Source organism: Ambystoma mexicanum, chromosome 4q (assembly GCF_040938575.1).
Source record: "Ambystoma mexicanum isolate Mex_15411 chromosome 4q, UKY_AmexF1_1, whole genome shotgun sequence".
Classification (NCBI taxonomy): domain Eukaryota; kingdom Metazoa; phylum Chordata; class Amphibia; order Caudata; family Ambystomatidae; genus Ambystoma; species Ambystoma mexicanum.
Window position 1 is genome coordinate 448481851 of NC_090928.1, and position 18780 is coordinate 448500630.

An 18780-nucleotide genomic window follows, 5' to 3' on the forward strand; every position below is an offset into this window, starting at 1 on the left:
CCCCTGGACCCTCTTCTAACCCTAGAAGTAAAGTACTCACCTGTTTGCCCAGTTTGCCTAAGGAACTCTGACTTTTGCTACTAAAAGAATTTATTCTAACACTGCCTGTTGGTCACTAGTCCTAGTGACCCCCCCCTTCTGTCACTGAGAACACTCATGCTCTAAGGAAAAGACTTTGAACGGATTGGGACTTCTGCCTAGAAAAGAAATCAAGTGTTTACTTACTTGTAAAGAGTTGGTGGGTAACTGTAATTCTAAGAGTGACCAGTTACCAAAGTTCTTACTGATCTTGAATGTGTGATGCACTATTCTTAAAAGTATGGTTAACATCTTTTCTTCCTTAGACTGTTTTACCAGTCTAAAAGAAAGTAGATGTGAAGGTATTTTACTCTACTCTCCTGTGATTAAGTTGTGCCTCTTTACAAAAGTAATGTGTTGGTTTCACCAGATTATTCATGTAGGGTAATTGTACGAGTGTCCTCCAACTGTTGGTATCACCAGGTTAGTCCTGTTAGGATAACTGTATGAGTGTCCCCCAACTGGGTCTTGCTTCCCCTGACTTGCTGCTAGCCTGTCCTTAATAAGTCTACATTAGGTTGTTGCCTACCTAGAATAACTATTCAGTAAAGTGTGACGTTGGGTTTTACTCTCCCCTTCATTGTGAAGTTAAAGTATGCGGGTTTTACTTACCTTGTGTTAGCTGTGTGCCATCCAAAACAAGTTACCAGAGTTACTGCTTACCTCAATCTGGGGTTCCCTGATTTCCAAAGCATCTGTAATTGCATATTACATCCTTAGGTTTTACCCACCTGGTATAACTGTGTGTTATGACAAAAGTAGTTATAGGTTTTTACTGCACCTAGAATAAGTGTTTCACTATTCACCAAAGGTATATTGTCCAGTTGACTGTTATGTGATTTGTTCCAAGAGTCACTGTACAACTGGAAGGGCCTACTGTCCTTGTATTACCAAAAGTAATCTAAAAGTAACCATTGGTCTTTTACTCCGAAAGAATAGGCTTGACCTATACTAAATGTGTATAACAAGGTTTTGACTTCCCTAGAACTACTGTTCGGTGTTCCAAATAAGGTCTATACTTGGGTCTGTGTACTTTCAAGTATAGTGTTGTGTTTTATATTGTGATTTCATATAATATAGTGTTTCTTTGGATCATTTGTATTACAATTTCACTTGTACTGTATCTACTGCCCTCTCTCCCTCCTAAGATAAGCCTGGCTGCTCTGTCTACGCTACCCCGAACTCGGGTGGTACAGCCTTATGCTAAGAGTGGAGTCTTGTACTGCCTCAATAGAATGGTTTTACTAAGGCCTTAGTTGGACTTCAGAAAAACTGTCCTAACAAGGTCCCAAAAGAAAACCTTGAAAGGGTGGTGTGAGCTAGGCATGACCTGGTAACTGCTTAGACAAGGTAGAGTCTGTATTTTTCCATTGTTATGTTAGGACTTCCTGGTTCCCTATTATGGCCGTCTGCTTGTGCCTTGGAAAACTAACCTTGTAGGTCTAGGCATTCTGCTCAGTTTCCCTTATTAGCCCCGCCCCCCTGGAGGTCTGCGCTTCGTGTCTTTGACTGCTGCTGCAGTGCAACGCTTACTGAGGTCTCCTCGTTTTCCTCAGCAGAATTCATGTCACAGAATTTCCGTTTATCCTTGCCTTTCCTTATTTCCAACTTTTTAGTTGCCTTTTCCCTTGCCCTCCGAGTCACTGTTCCCGTCCTATTTTTTCTTTGATATTTCTCTTCAAGTTTATTCCTGTCAGTCACGGAGACAGTTGCCCACTGGCTTATTAGTGTGGAGAGTTAAATTCCAGCGCTCACACAAGGTTATCTGGTTATTAGTTGATTCCATGCTATTTTTACACCTCATTCTCCGGGGGCATTGCTGTTTTCTTTCTCAGTTTGCTAACGCCGTGTAGTGCAGTTATTATTTCTCTGTGGCTGGTGGGTTATTACAGAGTTGCTATTCCGCTAGTGACGGTTGCTCTGTTGTTAGAATTAGTTGTGTGACACTTAGATTGTCACTTCTGTTTCAGGTGTTAGTATTGGGAATACATACATTCTTCTCACAATTTTTCCCCTGTAGCCCCCACATAATTTTTGGAGCTTCCTCGCATTTATATTATGTGTGTTTTCTCTTTTATATACATAACCAGTAGTTCGTGCCTTTCTTACAGGGGAATGAGAAACTGTCAGAAAGGGTTTAATCTATTCCTACTCACAGCCAATTAATTTCCAGCACCATAGACTTCATAGAATTTCCAATCCCATATTTTTTATGCAAGACCCTTTATATCTAGTATTACGCTCTTACACTTGGACTTCAATTCTGTTTTCAAAAGATTACCCCTCCACACCAGAGCATCATCATTCTTCAGAACAAGCGCCCCTGCATCAGAGCAGGATGGATAGCCCCCATATCTAAAAGCTCAGGTGAGCCTACTATGTTGTTGCAAAAATAATCATTCCTGTATTGCCTTTATTGTTTGCAGGTGAATAGGTCGACAAAGTGGTAAGATTAGTCCTTGTTTCATGTTTTCACAGAATCTACTTGACCATATCTCGTGAGGGTAGGTGAATACCAAGATCATCCAGGGCGTCCCTGCATAGTACAGGTAAGCGTTACATTGAAAGTGTATAGGGGTGCAGGAGAGACTGTTTTCGTTCCACATTGTGTTTACTGTTGCAATAAGCTGCTGCATACTTACATGGTGGTGCACAGGTTGGGTAGGAATGCTGGTGGCAGTAATGTGTATGTTGCTGGTTGTAGGTGATGAAATGGTGAAATGCATATTGGCATTACGTTGCTGTAGGTGTGTTCAAGGCCTATGCTGTGTGCAGAATATTTGACGTAGGGCGAATGATGTGAAAATGTTGTGGTTATGTTGCCGTGAGTGTGGTCAAGGCCTAGACTATTGGATGCATTGCAACAACGCAGAGGCAAGGAAGTTTCCTAAACATTAACATTGTCAACATCAAGAGTCAAATCACAGACAAGACATGTGGTTGCTGGTTGTGTGACCTGTAATGGGTGGACCATGGGGTCTGACAGCTGCGCTTAGCCCGGAAATCACTTAATATTGGAAAATCAGCAAAGACGTGCATGCCCTTGGTGAAGCTAACCAAAGGACGGGTGAAACATACTCTGTATTCTCTTGTGAAGTTGTGAACAGAGGTAACAAGTCAATTGCTCAGTTTAAATCTTGGGGAAGGGAACCCTGTGTACAATGAGTACCAAAGAACTAGAGAGTGTATATTTTGTGGAAGGGAGTCCCAGGATCACAGTGTTATCTGAACTTGATTACATTTGAACTTGGGGAAGGAAAACCTGTGAATCTACAGAAGATAACTTCGGAACGTGATCAAACCTCCTTGAAACAAAGTTACATTGGAACTGTATTGAACTTGAACATTTATATTTGGTTGAGAAAATTTCCCCAATAGATATTGTTGTAGTTGTGAGGACAAGACAAGTATAGGTTTTGACACACAGACTTTTGATTTGGACTTGTGGACACAGACGTTCCTAAGATTTCTTTAGGCAGGGAAAATCCCACCATGGCATAGGGTTAGTAAGGCTTTGCACCACCCTGATCCTTAATAAAGATTTGTTTAGAAATATATATCTGTAGGGGCGTGGCTAGGCAGCGCACACTGAAGATGTGTCTGCTGTGAGCTCTGCCAAAGGGCACCCTAAACAATGTAATTTCAGCGCTTTTGCATCCATGTCCCATACACAGGCGGACAGAGATACTGGCTGAACCTGGACCGGTCCTCCGGGTCGCAATCCTGGCGGATATCGGTGCGCAGTTGAGACAGAAATCGCCTAAACATACTCAATCCCACTTGAAGATCACCTGGGACCTTATTAAGCCTGAACTGTGTCGTGGGCTCCGGCCCCGCGATCAAGAGGAAGCAGACCTGAGGGCAGAGGACCCCCCCCGACCTGCGGGGAAAAGAGAGGCGCAGGCGATCCTGCTGTGGTTGAGGTGAGCGCTGCCAGGGCGGGACGGCTGGCGTTACGGAGGACTCGTGGGTGCGCCGCCCGCCTGTGCTGGAGGAGGGGCGGGCCACTTCTGGCGCGGCTGCCTTGGGGCTTCTGACCGGGTTGATGGATTGCCGCTTGGGGGTGCCCGCTGAGACCCGTGGGCGGGGGTGACCCCATACAAGTGCAGGGCCTGCTGTGCTCACCACGCTGTGGAGGACCGGGGTCGCCGCGTTCCCGCCTCCCACTTGACTGCGCTCCGGCGAGTGCTGAGGGCGGCATGGAGGAGCTTGCCAGGGCCGCGGGCCTCTGATCCTCCCTTTCATGCCTTGCCCCAGGTTGGTGTACGATTCTACCCCCGCGCAGTAGAAAGCAGCACTCTGGCCCCTCCGTGGGCCTCAGTGCCCATCGTGAACTACCTGCGCCTGTGAGCCACCGCTGCTAATATATACCTCTACGAGCTTACCCTGATCCTAAGCACACAATATCATTGGGAACTACTGATCCTCTTGGAATTTTCAGGATACTTGCTCAGAACCATTAGATGACCCCAGCAGCTTCCTGCACCGCACACCCTACAACCCCTACGCCATTTGTGGGATACTACAGCCCAGTGCCTTGCTCCCCCGGCGATGCCCAAAGTAGGAGCTAAGAAGAAGGAAAAGACACAGGACATAAAGGCCTTCCTAACGCCCCGTGTGCCACCCGCTCCCCAGAGCCATATAGTGTCAGTGGACATCCATCCAACACCTGCTATAGAGCCTATTTCAGACATGGCATTTTCTAAATCTGACTTTGAGGACTTGCTAAAAGCCTTTAAACAGGAGATTACCCGCAAGATCAAAGCAGAAATAAATACTTCTAAGGACTCACTGGCCAGATCATGGGTGAGCTAACTACCCATCTGGGTGGTTTCGAAGCTAGAGTGAACGATCTAGAAAACCTAACATGCGAGCAAACACACAATACTGAAGTGCTCATGGAGCGGGTGCGGACGATCGAAGACCACCTGGAGGATATTTGGGCTAAACAGGCAGACCTTGAAAATCGGTATAGGCGCAACAATGTGCACCTTCGCGGTATTCCCCGACAATTCTCGGACCAAGAGCTGGCCAATTACGTAAGCAAACTGTTCCGAAGTCTATTGAGCCTTCCTTCCTCAGAGGCTCTGATCCTGGACAGGACCCACCGCGTATACTTATCAATTCAGCAGAGGAGAAATCTTCTTCCAGATGTCCTCACCAGGGTCCACTTTTTCCACCAGAAAGAGGAAATTATGACAGCTGCCAGGAAATCAGAAACTATACAATTTCGAGGAGCGTCCATTCGGCTGTTTCAGGATCTCTCTCCATACACTCTAGCTTGCCGATGCCGGCTACAGAAGGTGACCGCATGGCTCCAAAACCGGAAGATCCGCTATCGTTCGGGGTTCCCCTGTAAGCTGATTTTTGACTTTCACAACCAACATTATGTGGTCTCTTCAGAGGCAGAAGTGAGAGACCTAATTGCCGAAGGAACTACTGACTCCATGCCAGACCGAGACTCCCGGTTGGCAGCAGACCACGATCTTCAGCCTACTCCAAAAGACAAAAGAAGGAAACCCAGGGGTTGGCGGCGGGTGGGCGGTCCCGCCCATCGAGAGGAGGAGATTACGGATGGCGGACACGCTCGCCTCTCGCCACGACCCAAATGACCACCGGAGCCAGTCAGCACCCTACTGAATAGTGATAAACCTGCCAAAAAAAAGAAGAAAAGGTAAGAAAAAAAGAAAAAAAAAGGAAACACTCTGATACTCATGTGATTTGGGTCCCCTGAGATGTGGCAATCAAGACCCAATGATCCTGATATGGGAGAGTGCACGGGCAAAACTTCATCTTGCACGAGCAAAACCTCATTGAATAGTTCAAAAGCTACGCATGGGAAGAAAGCATTGATGGACCTACCTTCCCGTGGACGGGACACTCTCCTGAAGGGGGCTCTGTGTCGCCCGCTACACAGATTCAGGAATGATTACTGGGCTGTCCAGTGGCATTATCTTGTCATGGGGCAGATCCGTAAAAGACCTACATGGGTTGCAAAATTTAAATAAAATTTCGAATTGGGGCGTCAGAGTCGGATTGCGCCCATTGTTGCTGAAGGTTTGTTGATGTTGAATTTGGGGCTAATGAAAGCCTCTCATATCTTGATTTTTACCATTTTGCAAGCTTTCACACCGCACTACTCAATAGTGTTTTTTTGTTTTTTCTTTTTGTATTGTTTTCATTACTTTTTCCCCTATATAGAATTCTAGTATTGGGTTTGGCTTGAAAGAAGGTTGGCGTCGGAGGATTTACTCACATAGCGTCTATGTCATTGTTGAAATAGTATCAATTTATTTCATGATTTGGGTAATCTGGAATGAGTTAAGTACTTCATTGGAGGTCAAGTTGCGAACTCTTAATGATTGGGGAGGAATTGTGGTGGCTCTTGGACGGAACACAGTACCCCATACGAATTGTCAAATCGGTCAAGTGTGTGAAGAACTTAAGCGAACATTGGAATGGCTGCTCCAAGTGTAGTTTGTCTCACCCTTAATGTCCAGGGCCTCAATTCCCCATTAAAGCGGAAAGCTTTATTTCACCTATTGGTGACTTACAACCCCACAATATTATTTTTACAGGAAACTCATTTATTGTCCACTGATGAATTTCGTTTGAATGATAAACTCTATCCAATCAAATTCTGTGCTTCCTCAGGGGTGAAAAGATGTGGTGTGGCCATCTTAGTCCGCAAAGGGACACCACTAAAGGTTCATAGGACCCTGCTGGATGTAGGGGGGGAGGTATGTGGGAAGAAGGTAACCCTGCTATCGTTATATGCACCTAATGTTCATCGGGACTTGTTTTTTGCCTCTATATCCAAAACATTAAATGAGCAGGCTGAGGGAGACCTCATAATTGTTGGAGATTTTAACGCAGTGATTAATCCGCTAGAAGAGAAATCCCTCCCCCCGACCCCAGCCGACAAGAAAAACTTTGTGGCGCTCACTTCCCTCCTTCGGGAACACTCGCTGATAAGAGGCTTGGCGCTTTTTCCACCAAGGGGAACGAGATTACACTTTTTACTCCGCAGTGCAGAGGGGGTTTTCTAGGATAGATATGTTCTTTCTCTCGGATAGTTTTATCCCCCACACCATAGACATAAAGATCCTCCCAAAAGCCTTATCTGACCATGCCCCAGTGCTGATGACCATATCTCCATTTAACGCATCCCCAGAGCCCCCCCGGGCCTGGCGCCTGAATGAGTTCATTCTGATGGATTCTCAGGCCTGCTCTTGCATTTCAAATTATATAACTCAATACTTCATAGATATTTTCCCCCCGCTGGGAGTTAGAATATGCAGTGGTTTGGGATGCGGCGAAAGCTGTCATTAGGGGTCAAGTTATAACCCAGGCAATAGAGCGCAGGAAAGTTCAGAGGCAAGTCCAAGCTCAACTGGAATTGAGGCTTCACGTGGCAGAGGAGGCGCAAAGGAAGAAGGCTTCTCGGCACCCCCTTAGGGAGGTTTACATAGCACAAAAAGCGCTCGAAGCCCACCACATGGGCCGGGCAGCCTACGGAATAATGCGCATTAAACAGTCCTACTACTCTAAGGGGAATAAAGCAAATCGCCTGCTTGCAGCTAAGCTTAAGCAACAGGCAAAACGTAACCATATAGATTCTCTAAAAGAGGCAGATGGGAGGCAAGTTTTTACTGAATCTGGAAAACTCTGGATCATGGAAAGGTTTTTTAGAAGCCATTCAACCTCTCATATGTCAGACCCACAGTTGGCCAGGGACTTTATTCAGAAAGCAGATCTCCCACAGATATCTGCTGAACTCCGTGAGCGTCTGGAGGTCCCGATAACTGCAGAGGAGACAGAGGCAGCAATTCGCTCCCTCTCGTTAGGCAAAGCTCTGGGGCCGGATGGCTTTACTAACAAATTCTATAAAACTTTCCGGGCAGAATTAACCCCTCATTTAACAAAACTTTCCAATTCTGTGCGGAGGGCAGGAGTAGTAACTAAATCAATGGCGGAGTCAGCCACAACATTGGTGTTGAAACCTGGGAAGGACCCTACGGATTGTGCCTCTTACAGGCCAATCGCGCTGTTAAATACAGATGCTAAATTGCTGGGAAAAATAATATCAGGTCGCCTAGGTACAATTCTTCCGTCCCTGATAACTAACGATCAAACAGGGTTCATATATAACCGGTCTACATACGACAATGTTCGCTGTGCTATTAACTTAATTGCTCTTGCCCCGAAGATCCCAGGGAGGTTGTCCTTGCTGTCCCTAGACGCCCATAGGGCGTTTGACAGTATGTCTTGGGGATACCTAGAAATGGTACTGGAGGGGTTCTGCTTCGGCCCAGGGTTTTCTAAATTAATACTCTCAAATGTTCTAATTCCTTCGACCAAAGTCAAATTAAATAAAAATTGGACCTCGCTAATCATGTTAGCCAAGGGCACTAGGCAAGGCTGTCCTCTGTCACCCTTAGTTTTTGCTCTGGCGATGGAGCCCTTGGCCCAGCATGTCAAGCTACACCCAGATATCCTAGGTTTTGAGTTAATGGGACAATGCCATAAAGTAGCGCTATATGCGGGTGGTCTGCTTTGCTTCTTGAATGATGCCCCTCGCTCGCTTCCTCCCCTCTTGGACCTCCTAGGGAGGTTTGCCTTGATTTCTGGCTTCAAAGTAAACCCAGCTAAATTGGTAGGAATGACCCTAACTGAAAACCCCAGTAGACTAGAAGAAATACAAGCAACATCACATATCCCTTGGTCCTCAACAGAGATTCCGTATCTGGGAGTAAAACTGACTCCAACGTATGCAGACCTTTTACAGGGCGAATATTCCCCCTCTTGTTTAAAGAGGCAAGAGAGTGGTTGCAACGGTGGGCTCTCGGGAGATTTCATGGCTAGGTCGTATTAATGGGATTAAGATGACGCTTCTCTCGAGGTTGCTGTATGTATTCCATTCCTTGCCACTTTCCATCCCCGAATTCCAGCTTATAAAGATCCAAAAGGAGATATATCGGTTCATTTGGAAGAAGAAAAAACGGCGAATTTCTGGTAAGCTTTTAACGAGGGGAAGTATGTTAGGTGGTCTGGGCCTTCCCTCGATATCACGCTATTATAGAGCAGCTAAAGTGGCTGTAATGCTCTCGAGGAGATCTGCCAGATCCCCCTAAATGGCTGGGGATTGAACAAGCTGTAGCTCCATTCCCTTTGACTCACTTTCCATTTCTCCCAAAAAAAGCTCGTAATCACGGAGGGGGGATACTGCCAACCACTCTGTCCACACTTCAGAGTTGGGACAAAGCACGTTCACAGAGAGGTATTCCTCTGGGACTGGGTCCATTGTCCCCCATCACTCAGAACTCAGCGTTCACTCCAGGGCTTGTGGCCAAATCATACAGAGCTTGGAGTCGAGACAAACCCTTACGATTGAGAGATTTATATGTTAATCGGGAACCCCTAACTTTCCAGGAATGTAGGGAAAAATGGGGACTCCCAGAGACAGAACGTTTTCGATATATACAATTGCAGCATTGGCTAACTAATAGAGGTACCCGTCAAGCGGCTGGGAGGGCTCCATTGGGTACAGAACTTAAAATCCTTGAGGGCCAGCAATCACATAGAATATCACTATGCTACCAGCTATTAGAGAAAGCCTCAGTAGAGGAGAAACTCCCTTACATGAAAGCTTGGGAGAGGGAATTGGGGCTGGAAATTTCAGATGAGTCTTGGCAACGGATCTGGCATAGAACTCAGACCAGTTCCCGCTGTGCACTGGTAAAAGAAAACACCATCAAAGTCTGTTTTAGGTGGTATTTCCCTCCAAGCAGATTCCACTCCATCAATCCAGAGTACCCGGACACGTGTTGGCACAGGTGTGGGGAACGAGGAGATCTGGCTCATACGTGGTGGCATTGTCCGGTTATCCAAACATATTGGCTGGAGGTGAAGTCAAGAATTAAAGAAATCACGGGATCTCTGCTTCCTATGGACCTGAGAGTGCTCTTGCTGGGGGATATATCAGAAAATGGAGCTTTCCCCGTGTCGGGTCGGGGCACAAGGCATTCCTGATCTCACACTTAGTCACTGCTGCCCGTATCACTAGAGCCCATTTCTGGAAAACGATAGAAGGCCCACAGACAACTTATTGGTGGATAAAAATATGGGAACTGTTAGGCCTGGAAAAACGCACGGCCATATTGGAAGGAAAGCTCTCGAGGTTCCGGAAAACCTGGTGCCCTTTTCTAGAGTATGTTTCTGACAGGGAGCATATGTTCTTCCAACCGCAACTTTTGAAGCACTTTATGAACTCTTAATATGGATACTGACCTGATGGACTTATATTTATGAACTCTTACTATGTGATGCTGGTCTAATGAAGTCATGTTTATGAACTCTTAATATGAGATACTGATCTAACAAACTTATGTTTATGAACTCTTAATACGTGATGCTGACCCAATGAACTTAGCTATGCAAACCGTTTTTTCTTCTTTCCCTTTCTTTTTCTCTCCTTCCCCTATCACCCCCTGTTAATCAACTGAAGACATATGATGAATTTAACAGCCAATATGTGTTAAAATATAGATTAACTGTTGGGGACAGGGGGTGAAAGATTTAAGAATAATGAAAAATCAACTGTTTTGTATTATTGTTAGTTATGCATCTACACGTTGAAAATCAATAAAAATACTTTGAAAAAGAAATATATATCTGTTGTCTGTATCATCTCTCTGGATACCATGCCTGTCTCGCACTATATTTTCAGTACTAGAGTGGCGTTGGTCATAGGAAGTGTGCATTGCCCCTAGTTGCCTATTCCTCTTCTCAGTATTTGGTGAGCATTTATAAGGTGAGATAGGGCATGATTGAACATGGCCCATAAAGGCTGAGGGAAGGGAGGGTGAGTCTATATTTGGAAAGGGTGGATACCATGTAGCGCCATGCAGCACTCAGCAATGCCCAAGGACCCTCCACCCAGGTGATCCTCTCTCGCTTGTACATCCCAAGGTTGGGGTCCAACAGCGATGGCCTTTCCCTGGCCACCTGCGCAGAGGACTCGTGGGGAATAGGAGGGAGAATACCCTTAGGTTTCTCACACCCCTCCCTTACTTGTCACACCTCCACTTGCCAAGCAGTGAGTTGAAGGAAAATGAAATAGGTTCGCCTTCTCGTTTCTCCTACACACGTTTGTAAACTTCAAAGGCTTCGTTTATCTGCAAATGTCTCTTAATTTTAAGAAAACTAACTATCCCTAACTAACTTGCTCCAAATACTGTAATCCAGTTGTTCTATTTTGTTTTTCTTCTGTTGCCTATCATTATTAAGAAGCCCTTTCCAGGCTTCATGAAAGTTCACCTCCACGTTGAACTGGGACTAGGAGGATTCGATTAGCTCCTATAATGCAGGTCCCTTTTAGCGCACATGCACATCTGGAACGCTTGGTTAGTTACGTTGCCTGGCACTGATTGCCCTTTCCTTCAGAAGACCACATTGCTACGTGTGCATGCGCAACGACGGTCAGTCTTTCCTTGCTTCAGTCTTCGGAATAACACATAAAGCTTGCGCTTACCCGTGAAGGGCTCTGAAACGCGAGGCGCATCCAAAAACAACATTTGAGCGATGAAACGATATGCTCAGAAAGACGCTGCTGCAACGCGGAAGCAGTCCAGAGTGAAAAAAATGGAACGTAGCAACGGGCGCACTTCTCCAATACTTCTCCAACACTCACTCTACGCTCTAAACTGTTGCTTGGTTTCAGCTGATCTCCCCACTTTGAAGTTACTTAAATGAATTTACTGCTGAACAGTCCGTAGTCATAACTTTACAAATATTAACAGTGCTGCTTCTTTCCTTAGTACTTCACGCTTTCATCACAAAAAGCTGCGCTCCCACCTGAGTTATTCTAGTTTCTCGAGATTGACGACTGACTTAATGGAACTCTTAAACTTCTTTCTTCTTATGGAGACTATTGTTACTCCACAACTTTCACGTTTTCTTGAATTCAGAGCTTTGTTTGATCCGTTTCTATCTGGCTTCTCCCCCATGAGGGGTACAGATTCGGTTATTATTTCAGTCCTGGACGACCTGGCATGCCTCCAAGACCAGAAGGAGATTGGAGTCTTGATTCTGCTCGACCTCACTACAGCCTTTGATACTATTAACCATGGCACTTTGCTGGAGGGCCAGGAGAGGATAGGAATTTCTGGGGCACAACTTGCTTGGTTTGCGTCCTTTCTGTCACAGCGCACACGCAAACAGTGTTGTTATTTCCTTTTCATTCCTCTCCAAAGCCATGGCCTGTGTGTCTCACAGGGGTCCTCTCTGTCCCCGCTGCTTTTTAATTTATACTTATGTCCCTTGGCAGACTTAATCCAGGACCACCAGGTAAGGTTCTACACCTATGCCGATGATACACAGTTACTCTTCCAGCTCGATTCTCCAGAATGTTATTCCCGTCTCGTCTGAGAAATTGCCTTACAGCAGTGGAGGACTGGATGGCCAAGAATTGGTTGAAGTTGAACGTTGCAAAGACCTAGATACAGGCACCGCTGACTCAAAGGCAGCCGGACCACTGATTTCTGGTCAGACTCTGTTGGCCCTTGTCCTGCCCCTGTAAATTCAGTCAAAATGCTTGGTCCTATCCACAGGCTCTCAGGCGCTCCGGATTGTATCCGTATGCATTTCTGGGTTCCTAAAGCTAAACATCTTGAGGACGACCATGCCAGTCTTACCCTCTGAATCTAGGACAAAGGTGTTTGTAGCCTCATTTCTTGGCTCTATTGATAATTGTAATGGAATCTATATTGGCCAGCCAGCCTTCTTGGTTCAAAGACTGCAGCTCCTTCAGTATGCCACAGCATGGCTGGCTCCTAGAGCTGGCCGAATGGCCCACTCGCTCTCAAGACCTTTGTCAATTGCATTGGCTTTCGGTGCATAGTAGCATTGAGTTTAAGACTTTGTATTTCTCATTGGGCCTTCTACCAGTTGGGTGAGTCGCAGAAACCTTTGATGGTCCCTCACTTTCAGAGTTCGGGTTGGTGGTCTTGCTTTCTCCACCCTTGCACCTAGTTTGCAGAACTCACCTCCTAATCATCTGTGAAGTATTAATGATCATTTAGCATTTCAGAAAGCCCTTAAAACATTCCTTTTCTAGCTTTTGCCCTTTTTCATTGGATTTCCGAACGGTACTCTCCCAGAGGCAGTTTCTTAGCACCTAGATGCCTTCTGGCCGTAGTGTCGCTTTATAAATGTTTTTACATTACTTTCACATTACATTACAAGGAGCCATTCCCGTAGCAGCCTGGCTTAGAAGTGTTCTGAGAGCAAGTTCAAGTCAAGCAAAATTGTGTGAAGGAGCAGTGATTGAAAGAGCAGAAGTAGTGGAATGGGTCTCTCCTTTGCTGGTGGCGTGTAAGTCCAATGACCAGGTTTGTGTGTGTGTGAATCTTCACTGTAAGGAAGGCATGGTATCAAAGAGTGAAGACAGACGCAAGTGATCACAGTTCAAGGGTGTTTATTGAACTTCCATGGGTTGGTTGAACGCCTATCTAATCCTCAATCAAAGGAGGGGAGCAAGTTAGGACCATCAAATAGTAATAATGCAGCCCTAGTGGAGTCTATGTCAAAATAAAAAGGCCTATACTAATTAGCCTACTGCCATTCTTTACTTCTAAACCCAAATGGTGTGGGAAAATGATGTATGCAAAGAAAAAGTGTTCAAGAAACAATATGTCAGGATAGTTAAGCAGTTGGCTTCCCTTCCCCACTTTTCCAGCACGGGACAAGGTGGCACACTCGAGCTTCGCACACACTCTGGCTTCTCTGCGACGAGGATGCAGTTCCAAACATAGGTATCTGGGCCTTCTGCGCCAAAGTCTCTTTCCCTTTTTAAAAGTCTCTTTATTGCAGAGTGCCTGGTGTAATAAAACAAGTTCCTATCTCATCAGGATTTCACATTCACAAGTACTCGGGTTTACTGTACATCACAGGGTGAGAAACAAGGTGTTCTCCCAAGTAGACCGCAGGAAACCCTTATTCAGGGGGCATGGGGAGGGCTGGCACTCTCGGATCCCAACCCTGGGGGTGGATGAGCGAGGGAGGATCACCTTGGTAAGGGACCTCTGGGTTATTCTCTGGGGAATGCCCCAGGTGAGACGTGGTATGATGAAGAGGCGTATGAGATCTTGAGGCCTTTATAGGCTACACTACATCTGCCTCACTGCCTACCATTAACTTTCTCCCATCCAAACCCACTAACCCCTCCAGACTGAACAGATCTCCTAGCATTTCAAACCCTGTGACGCTCAGAAACCGTCTCTCCCAAAAACCCTGTTATCTGGTTCACCATCCCAATACAACCAAGCCACCTTCTTATCCTTTTGATTATTCTTTAACGCAATCCCTGCCTGGTCAGGTAACCTACTACAGTTCTCATAATTCCCTGGACTATTTTACGACCTCAGTTATTCCCGTCTGCTTCAAGAATCCCGTCCCTCTGATTAGCCTTTGCCGAATCACCCCAATCCACTATGTTCCGTTCTACATCCCGGTTATTTTCGTCCATGGCCCTAATCCCCTTCCCTGTTTTGACCCATAGGCTATTTTGACACGTCAACCCGCCCCCCCTTCTGTTACACAAATACTGTTTCACCCCTTAGACAGCAGGCTAATGTTAAACCTGTGTACCTGACATGTCCCAACCCGAAGGTCAGGCAAAGTTAGGCAATTTACTCAAATCACACACCCCTGGCGTCATTTCCTTTTCCCCACAGGGATAAAAGGTGGAGCAAGTAAGCACAAGACGAGCCAGGTGAAGGCAAGTACAGCAGACAGCACATCAAATCGGCTACCAAAAAACAGTTTCAACGAAGGAGAAAGGCGGCAGGAGGCTAAGAGAGAAAGAACCTTGCCCTTTTCATCTCAGGTACGCGGAAACTTTGTTGAGGAAAGACCAAACAATGGCATCATTGTCCTGCAGCAGATGTGAACGGTACACGGGTCAAGCCTATGCTGCAAGGTGGAGCAGAGGAGAACCCCATGCCGAAAGCGAAGCGGTTCATCAGAGGCAGTGAGTCGAGGGGAGAATCGATGAGCACCGGGCTGTGTTGAGTGAGAATCGCAAAGTGCCAAGTTTTTGAACTAAAGCTAATGAACTTTAAAAAGGAACTGTTAAAAGTGTGACGGGAAGAGCCGCTACAGCAGGAAAGCGGCACCACGTGGGTGCAAACTCGAGAGACCTTGGACGAGCCCCATATTGAGAAACTACAGAAACCAGAAGGTGATAGGAAGGCCGCCAAAGGAATGCAAAGTGGTCATACGTGAGGGTCGAGCAAAAACCCTGTACATTCGAAAGACTTTGATTTGTGAATTAGCATGAAAGCAAGGGAAGTGAATCCCGAAACCTTTGAACTGTATAAAAGTGAACATTAAAAAGTAAGAAGGGATCAGCCCAGAAGAGGGAGACCCCGGGGTGAGCCACTATTACCCTGCTCGAGAGCCATAGTAAATCCGGTGAAGGAAGGCTAAGAATCGAGAGGGGTCGGAGCGCGGCGGAGGGGAATCTGAGGGTGAAAAGTCGTCACCCCCAAAGCAGAAGATAAGAGACGGCAAAAGTGAACCCGAATGCGGTATGCCAGAGAAGAAGGGTTCCATGTAATAATATCCCCTAAAAAATATTCCCCTACAAACAAATTGCCGAAAAATGCCTGTTTTTTTGTGGGGAAATTATTACATGGAAAATGCGGGGGACACCCCAGCAACCCCCAAACCCTTATATATATAGTCGCCACAACCTTTTCCCGGCGACATTATATACGGCGACCATATATACAGGGATTTTATTACCTGATAACAGATGAAGTTATCACCCAAGTACTGACGGTCAAGAGAGGTCCGAGCCCAGCCAAGAGAGATCCGAGGGCGAGGCTCTCATCAGAACATTATTTGGAAAATGATACGTGAAGAGGGGGACTCAGGGGTGAAGCTGTCACCCTACTGGAAATCGTAAAATACGATACCAGAAGAGTCATTCCAGAAGAGGGGGACCCAGGGGTGAAACCATCACTCACATTGAACTTTGAAGACAAACTTTCATTTGTGAAAGGAACTTTTGTTTTGTTGGTTTTTCTGAACACATCAGGCCCCAAAGGCAAGAGACTTTGTAAGGAAATGAGACTTGGCCATCGTCGGACCTGAGAACTGCCATTGGAACTGTCGTCTCGTGCTAGAGAAGCCAGAGACTGTCTGCCATTGGAACTGTCGTCTCGCGCTAGAGTAGTCCGAGACTGTACTGTGCTCCACCAGCTCCCATTCTACCCGTGCTAAAACGTGGGCAAGGGAGACCCAAACCACTGCATCCTGACTTATTATTTGAGAACACTCCTTTCTTTTCTTGAGAACTATCCCACATCCTTAATATTTGTAATAGTTGTAAGGTTTGGCAATAGGTTTCTTAGTATAGGCCCTTTTATTTTGACACAATGCCACTAGCACTGCCTTAGTTTTCATTTGATGGTCGACACCTCTCCCCATCTTAGATATAGGCGTAGATTAGCCGTTTTTCCTTCCCGCACACCATTTTTCATTGTTCAGTAAACATCCTTGAACTGTGATCATTTGTGTCCGTCTTACTTGTGTCACTGTGAGTTTCTCACAACGGGTCTCCCTCAGTCGGGCGCAGGCTCCCTTAAACACAAGTTCACATTTGGTCTCCCTCGATCAGGCTCTGACCACAATCTCTCTCGGACTTTATAATCTTGCTTTCTTTTTGTTATCAAAATTCAAAGACATTCGACTGTGTGATGGATTTTTCTTAAACCATTGTAGGACCACTTCAGTTGACTCCTTTCATTACTTTCCTTGTATTACTTTGTTTCTGCCACTTCTTGGCTGGGTACATAACGCTGAGACCTTCGATTGAGCGCGCCCGCTGTGCCGGACCACTCTGTCACTTTGTCTCGTACCTTCTCTGATTAAAGTTCAAACATCCATTAGCAATTGAGCTTTACTTGCGTCTCTCATCACACGCGTCTTCACTCTTGCGGTCTCCATACAATGTTGCCGCTTGCAACATTGACTTCAGCACAGACCGGTCTTGCATCAGTCTCCCCAACTTACAGGCTGTGTTGATTTCTCAGGCACTGCTTTGATTCTGGAGCCAACGACGGTACCACGGCTGCTGCAGCTCCTCCCCGACTAGTCTTGCAGGAGGGCCGTGGGTATCTGTGATACGCAATTCAGGATTCTTCAATCTGGTTTCCTGGCCTCATGACTTTCAATATGAAGGTTTCTGGAAAGTAACGGTTTCTCGCTGGAAAGGTCAAGGGTATCTCCCTCCTTGCTCTCCCTTTTCGGTTTGCCACCTTTCTCCTCTCGTTCAGCTGTCGTCTGGAAAACGCTGTTCCTTCGTGTGCTTTGCCTGGCTCATAGTGTGCTCTTGTGCTCCGCCTTTTATCTGTGTGGGGAGGCTTAATGGAAGTTGGAAGTCGGGTGTGAGTTGTTAACATTAATTGCCTGAACATAGTAGTGGGACATGTTGGGTACAATGCTTGGGTGTGAGTCTGTTTTCACCCAGATTGGGCTGTCTGTGTGTTCATGTAGGGAAGAGTGGGGGGAGTAAAGTTCCCAAGTATCCTACCTTGTAGGATGGGGTAAAGGTGTTACTGGGGCTGGGGGGTGGGGAATACCGCATCTCGCTATCAGGTGTCCCACTCCCCGAAGACCCCTCAGCCAGGTGATTCTCCCGCACTGGTCCACCCCCAGGGTCTGGATCCAAAGGCGATGGCCATGCCTGGCGGAGGGGAGGGAGGATCCCTCAAACCCCTCCCCCATTTTTCACTATGATTGATTGGACTTCTCTATAATTTCAAGTTAAATTACATCAAGAGTTACAAATATTAACAGCCTTTGTATCCAGTGAAGGAGTTGTTAAATTTCAACAAAAACCCTATAGTCGGGTTTCTGCCAAAGCAGTTTTCCAGAAAGTAAGATGGCATTATGACAGGAATTCTGGCAATTCAAAAAGAAAAATGTAAAAATCTAAACTGACTATTTGGGGCACGAATGTTTAGGAACAGTAATCTAAACCCAAAGGGGGACTAGTGAGGTCGATAAAGGCTGTAAAAATGCCTGAAAACAAATGTATTATGCTCTTTTCTTGGATTGATAGAATTTGATCAAAAGCATGTACCAATGTTTGCAGATGACATGAATTACACAATTTAGTTAATGATGCGCTGTGAGGAATTAAACATCAAATATGCAAACGTGATTTTCAATAGATAAACAGAAATTGATTTGGCGCACCTTTTTAGCACTTTCATACAAGTGTGAGAGCTATAATGGCTAGTGATGACAGTAAATATAGGAATTGGTGCAGTTTTGATCAGAGTGCGGAATGGGCAGGAGACTCTTATAGGACATGCCTACAGAATGTTGCGAGGGCCAAAACCAAATATTTGGAGAATGAGAAATATGATATGATATGGCATTTATAACGTGCCTATTCACAAGTTTTTTAAGGCACGACAAGACAAGGGAGAGGAAACAGAGGGAGGTCAAAACACAGCGATCTTACTAAACCTAGTGACATTGAGATCTTGCAAGTGCAGGGGAGCAGAGAAGTGCCAGGGGATGGGGGTTGGAGGATGTACAAGTGCAAGTCAGGGAATCAACACAAGTAGTGCAGCCATCAGGTGGCAAGTGCGGATGTTAGAAGTGCAGCCAACATGTGTCTAATAA

At 45.9% G+C, this 18780-nt stretch overlaps 1 protein-coding gene across 3 annotated transcripts in view; it reads left to right on the forward strand.

Moving 5' to 3' along the window:
* PUS10 (pseudouridine synthase 10) overlaps positions 1-18780 on the forward strand; it is a 1772971-nt gene that overhangs the window by 22282 nt on the left and 1731909 nt on the right. For 2 of the 3 annotated variants that reach the window (XM_069608029.1, XM_069608031.1), the window contains exon 2: positions 2557-2627. The exons of the other annotated variant lie outside the window; for it this stretch is intronic. The gene's annotated coding sequence lies outside the window, so the exon portion shown is untranslated. The remainder of the gene's footprint in view (positions 1-2556; positions 2628-18780) is intronic. 3 annotated transcript variants of the gene reach the window in all.